General features: G+C 38.9%; 1 pseudogene; it reads left to right on the top strand.

Annotated features, from left to right (window-relative positions):
• Positions 1 to 201: 201 nt before the first annotated feature.
• LOC139950935 (alkaline phosphatase-like) overlaps positions 202 to 7116 on the top strand; it is a 68975-nt pseudogene continuing 62060 nt past the window's right edge.

Raw genomic sequence — 7116 nt, 5'->3', positions numbered from 1 at the left:
TTAAATATGGAATTAAAGTTCAAGAACCGATAATTTATTTCCGAGGTTCAAAAGCCAAAGAATGAATGAAATGATAAGTTATTGCTGTTCTATAGTTATGAAGTCTGTAATTCAAACTGACTATGACCTCAGTCGGATACAAACAGTGACGATCGGTATACACTGTTTCATTACCTCTGATTTTGTTACTTTGATTTCAACATGTTGGATTTAAGATGGTTAATTTGGACCTGTATGCTGACTGAAGGAGGCAATGTGCTACCACAAAGCAAGTAGGCATATAGTGGTTCTCGCTTGAGTAGAGCCCCATTTGACTTTTTAACGGATCAAAGTTGAATATGATAATGTATGCAGACTTAGTGATCACATTGTTTCACTCGAGATCTGGTTGTACGAGAGCTCTGTTGTTTTGCTTGTTGTTATCACGTGAATAGAACCCGAGTTTTTGACGCAATGTGCCCTGTTCCATTGTCTTTTATTGATAGTTTACCAACGAACGAACACAACAAATATTACAGCCGATTATTTTTTATCGAAAAACACAGAAGATGAGGGTCGAGAAAGAACACACCTTAATCTCATAACAAAATACCCGGTATATGTCATTCGGTATTGCAATAAATATGCATGTATCTCCGTCTTAATATAACAATAAGGTTTAGAACTATAGGCAATCAGATATCTGTATAGTGATCAAAAAGTCATTAATGGAAATTTTTTTTTTTTTTTCCAATAATTAATTTTTAAGAGCACTCTGGGTCAATTTATTCTATTTACTAGGAGCTTTGAAGCCATTATACACTTTCAGTAAACAGTAATGTCCAAGTCCCACACTTCGTGTATCACAACTTATATATAACACAACAAACCTGTAAAAATTTAGGCTCAATCGGTCTTTGGAGTCGAGAGAAAATAACGGGAAAACCCATTCTTGTTTCCGCGCGTTTCGCCGTGTCATGACATGTGTTTAAAATAAATCCGTAATTTTCGCTGACGAGAATTTATTTCGTTTAATACCGTTTTCTCAAAATGTAAAGCATTTCATGGACTAATATTTCAAGAGAAGTCTTTCACCATTACCTTCTGTAAACCCTGTAAATTATTTGTAAATCTGTGAACTTTTTATGTTCTGTACCGAAAGGGTCCAATGGCTTTAAAATATGCAAAAGCTAAATCACGAAACCCAAGCAAATTGCACTAATGATCTTCGAGTTCTAAGAAGACGACACTGTCTGAGTGTCTTCGAGTAATGTTGGTAATTTATAAAATCGTTGTAGGTGCGAAATACTGGAATGAACTGGCTTACGACAGTTTGCAGAAAGCTATAACCAGAGAGCAACCACTCAACACGAATAAAGCTAAGAACGTGGTTTTTTCGTCGGAGATGGGATGGGTATAACAACCGTGACGGCTGCGAGGATTCTCAAGGGGCAACTGCAAGGAGATCACTGGGAAGAAACAGACCTCGAATGGGATAAGTTCCCTAGTGTAGCGTTGTCAAAGGAAAAAATGGTGATGTCTCAAACCTTACACACAGAAAAAAACTACTGGAGATTTTCATCGTTTAAAAAGCATCCCCACTCAATGCAGGCCTGGTTCAGGTTTCAGGTTTAGGTTTATTTCATACCATTTGTTCATGTACAATGTAAGGGAAAACCAGATAGACTTTTGGGACGCTTGGTGGCAGCATACTTACCAGGTAAAATCCATTGTACTCGATCATGTGCGCACGCTCAGAACTAAGTAAACAATGGACATTTACATGGTAAGTCTGCTGCCACCTAGCGTCCCAAAGTCTCCCATTATAGAACTTATAACAGTATGGGGAGGTCACAGACAGGTAGACTGGACCCCTGTATTAATACGCAAGGATAAATACAGGTCCCAGCTTCACAGATCCAGTGATTCCATTGGATACAATGACATTGGATAAACGTGCACCCAATTATGCCCAAACAGTTCACTGCTCTCAAGTCCGCAATAGAGTTTGACTGCGTATCTCTATGTGAAATGACTGAGGTCAAAGGTGAATCTACACGTCGGTTTTGGAAGCTGGTCTCGAAGCCTCGAAGAATGACGTCAGACGTTCAGGCTAGCAGACAGGAAGCCCATGCTTGTAAAGACAGTTATACATGAAACGCCCCTACTACTACTTTTTAAACTGCAATGCAGGTGTAACTAGTAATTGTGCAATCGTTCATGCAAACAAATTGCACTCGTCAAAGCCCATACTCTATCAAATGGTACCGCATTGACACAAGCCAAGTCATGTCAGTGTAAAGTACCAACAAATGTGATTTATGAACACATTGTTTAACTATTGTGCGGAAAGTTGCCGATGATGGCGTTTTTAAGAGTATCATTTGCACCAAGGCAGCTAGTGAGGGAGTGTCATCTTGCATCATTGTGGATTATTAAGTCAGCCAATGGGTACGTTTTTGGCGAACAGCTGTTTCGGTTGAATTGGTTAAACACTGGACAACAACCGAAACATTTATTGGTTACGACCGCCAGTACGCACCCCTGTACTTTGATTTGGACATTCAAATAGAAAATACTGGGTGCGTTCGTTTAGCTTCCCTGGGTCGACCCCGGTCTGCCCCGGTACGTTCGAATAGCTTTGACGGGGCTCACCCGGGTCAGCCCCCAGTGCCCTGCTTTTGGAGTGGGTCACTTGGGGTGACCTGAGGTGCATGCCGTCACCACGAGAGGGCGCGTGTGATCGTTCGATTAGCTCTTGTCAGGGGCTCACCCGAGTGAGCACTGCGGGGTCGACCCAGGGAAGCTAAATTACGCACCCATTGAGAGCGCACCACGTGGTCAAAAATACGGCGCATAAAATCAGTCTGTGACTGTTTCCTGTCCTATTTCATTCTTTAGACCTACAATACCGACAGGCAAGTACCGGACTCGGCTGGTACGGCTACTGCTTATTTTAGTGGTGTTAAAACCAAGACGGCAGTGATAGGGCTAGACGATTCTGCTATTAAAGGAGATTGTAAATCTAGTCTCAATGCTAATGTGGAGTCTGTTATGATATCTGCTCAAAAGTCAGGTAAGTTTACGAGTCAAGTTATTCATATAATGTTATAACTTTTATTGGTTTGTTGTCGAGTGTTTTTTAAAATGATTTGAATTTTGTGTCCTAAAAGGCACTGGACACTACTGGTAATTGTCAAAGACCAGTCTTCTCACATGATCTCAAGATATGCGTACAATAACAAACTTGTGAAAATTTGAACTCATTTGGTTGCCGAAGTTGCGTGATAAAAATGGAAGAAAGTCACCCTTGTCACACGAAGTTGTGAGCTTTCAGATGCTTGATTTCGGGACCTCAAAATATAATTATAAGGTCTCGAAATCAAATTCGTGGAAAAATTACTTCTTTCTCGAAAACTATACGTAACTTCAGAGGGAGCCGTTTCTCACAATGTGTTATACTATCAACAGATCTCCATTGCTTGTTACCAAGTCAGTTTTTATGCTAACAATTATGCCTTTAACATTTCATTGACCGAGTATAATAGGCTGTCAATTAATTATTCAGGTTTTTCATTGCTTTTTGTATGCTTTCTAAAGGCAAGGCAACGGGATTCGTCAGCACTGCCCGTGTGACATACGCTACCCCTGCCGCACTTCACGCACATTCGCCCCATCGAGACTGGGAGTGTGACTCTGATATACCGCAGAAGGAAACTGACATCGGTTGCATTGACATCGCTCAGCAACTCATAACACTCGGACAGGATACACAGGTACAATCTGCAACATTGACACAAACCAGTGTTTGCGTTCACTATTCTGAGTGTACCGTTTGATTATTCGTCACCCTCATCAATATCATGGGTTATTTTGGTTTTTGAGTCAAAGTATCTCACAAACTGACCAGCAATGAAACAGGTAGCTGGAAGCATTCGATAGTTAATCAATTTAAACCGTTAATCAAATTAAACAGTTAATCAATTAAAACAGTTAATCATTTTTTAGCATTTTTTTAAAGCGTGCTCACATAATGAAAGGCTGTCAAATGTCATTATTTCAAACTTGTCAGTATCACTTTATGCATGGTGTTCTTCTATTTAAGAAGCAGATTCCTAGAATACCCTTCCTGCTAGTCATTGCTGCATGCCGACCACCAACTTCATGGTACGGTCATTTTTATACTAATTCTTCATTAATCTATGCCAGGTTATAATGGGTGGGGAGATATGAAAATGTTACCGAGAGAAGCTGCCGACCCAGAGTATCCTAAAGACGCTTCTAAAGCTGGATCTAGAAATCATGGACGAAATCTCATTGTTATGTAAACCTGATAAAACTGAAACCCAATTATTGATGACTATTGCACCATTTTACTTTAACAGCTTCTGATCCCAACCAGATTCCACAGAAACCGAGCTACTGAAATCAATAATGCTGAATTGATAATGGTGAATCAAAATTTGTTGATCGATAATCATTAGTCGATATTGGTGAGTCGATATTTGTAAATCAATAACCACTATTCGATGTTGGTGAATCGATAATGGTGATTCGATAATATTTGTGGATCAACAATGGTGAACCGATAGTCGTAAAAAGATAACTGTGAATCAGTAATGGAGAATCGATAATGGGAAAAGATAATATTGAAACGACAATGATAAATAAACATTGGTAAGTCGATAATGGTGAATCGATAACTGTCCAGGAGCCGCAAGGCGCTGACATTACCACAGAGACAGCATGGTGCGTAGTTATAGAAGATAGGAGGAATGTACTTGAATATAAAGTGGTAATGAATCTGAAATAAAAGATTCGTTTTTACAAATCCAAAATTATTTATGATGTATACTTTACATATAATTTAGTACTAGTAGTTACGTTTCAATCTCAATCCTAAGCTAGGAGCTTCGTCAATTATATGTAAATAACATCATACATAATTTTGGATTTGTAAAAACGATCATGATCTTCAACAATCCAGACGAACTTATTTATAGGCAGTGGACACTATTGGTTATTACTCAAAATAATTATTAGCATTCCTTACTTGGTAACGAGTAAGTGGGAGAGGTTGATAGTATACAACATTGTGAGAAACGGCTCCCTCTGAAGTAACGTAGTTTTCGAGAAAGAAGTAGTTTTCCACGAATTTGATTTCGAGACCTCATAATTAGATTTTGAAGGCCCCAAATTAAGCATCTGAAAGCGCACAATTTCGTGTGACAAGGGAGTTTTTTTTCTGTCATTATTATCTCGCAACTTCGCCGACCAATTGAGCTCAAATTTGCATAGGTTTGTTATTTTATGCATAATGTTGATATACACCAAGTGAGAAGACTGGTCTTTGACAATTACCAATATAGTCCAGTGCCTTTAGTGGTAATCTATTCATCTTATAATTATTCTTGTCCGTTTATGTTCTTTTAAAATGTTGCGTTCTTGTAGAAGTATCTCTCATCAAAATAGTTTCACTTGATCAAACCTTGACTTTTTAGATGTTTTTATAGTTCCACAACATTTAATTTGATTTCGGTCACATGAAGCTTTTGCTATATACTACGAATTGAAACAATCAAGCAAGGATTTGTTTCACATAGTTGTTTAACAATAATATGTTTTGTTTAAGACGAATGGCAAGCAGGTAAAGACAAGACAAACAGCAAGTACGTGTGGAATTTGGAACAGTTTAAAGACGTCAATCCACTTGAAACTGACAACCTTTTAGGTGAGTAGTTGTTTTATGTACCAATTTGAACAAGTACGAACAATCGTCTGTCGTTCGGAACGTGACTGTGCCTACAACCTTTGCGCCGCATAAATCTTGGGCTAAATGTTCATGTAAATAGGCCTAGGATGTTGGCTTAGTAGTGGGATTCATTTTGGTATCGAAGGTTGTGTCACTTATTTGGCTTGGGCTTTAGGCTAGGTGCCGTTGATCTCGAATTCAAGCATCTGAAAGCACACAACTTCGTGTGACAAGGGTGTTTTTTCTTTCATTATTATCTCGCAAGTTCGACGACCAATTGAGCTCAAATTTTAACAGGAGCGTGTTTTGGCGACCATGACCAGAAGCAAGTTGCTGACGTCAAATTCACTGACCGAAAATTTTTCAGAGAGCTACGCGAAAACGGGTCGGTAACCAGAAACAGTTCATAACGTAGGTACATCTCTTGGAAATTTATGCTCTCAAAATATATTGCCGTCATTTTATTATCGAGGAAAGGAACTTAGTCTTTGTAATTTTATCAACAATAATTATTTAAAGTCACCTGGAAGTGGTATTTTTTTTTAAATGAAGCTTTTGTCACTAAAATATGTGTTTTTACGAGAGGAATGTGAATAAAAAGTTAACTAAGGTTTAAAAATATTAGTTTTGATTGTATTTACAAATTTACGAGTAGGCCCCGACCCGAGAGGGCGCTGTTCGTGACGTAATTCAAGGCGCGATATTTGAAGAGAAAATTTGTTGTCAGGCCCCCGTACATTACGTCTTTCAGATACCTTCTTCGATTTCCCACTAGCTGGAAAATGGTTGGGACGGCGTCGTGTTTAAGAATGGCTCTTCTCGTCATGTCAAATGAGTGGTGTATCCCGGCACGACGGCTCGAAGTGTTCGCTGCATAGCGCTGAAAAAGACGTCGGACCGGACCACTTTGCTCTAGTTAATCTGACTTTTGCAGCCCACAACCGCCTATACTTGGGATCTGCAGGAAATAGATGAAGACTGACCCCATCTTTAGTTGTTTTGCTGCATCCAGCAGCAATGGTCGGCATTGCCGGAAAAATGCCAGAAAAAAAAAACTTTTTCGCAGCGTACAAACTCACGTCTTAGAATTACATGTACTTTTGCACGTGTGTTTATCTACGCATCGAGGCAAAATCTTCCTTTTCCTACGTCACAAAAGGGGTAGGCGGAGTCAACCCCCCCAAGCACTTAATTATTTTTTTTTAACATATAAATTGTGACAAACAATTACTCAAAAAATTGTTTTATTGTTAATAAAGACATACTCTTATGTTTAAAAGAAAAACAATCCTATTTCCAGGTGCCTTTGATTGTTATGCTTCAAAGTATTTCATTTTAAAAAGAATTCCAGTACTTTTTCCGTTAGTTTTTAGAGTCCGCCATCT

This window comes from Asterias amurensis, chromosome 18 (assembly GCF_032118995.1).
Source record: "Asterias amurensis chromosome 18, ASM3211899v1".
NCBI lineage: Eukaryota > Metazoa > Echinodermata > Asteroidea > Forcipulatida > Asteriidae > Asterias > Asterias amurensis.
Note: the sequence above shows the minus strand (reverse complement) of the source record. Positions and strands in the feature narration are given on the sequence as shown.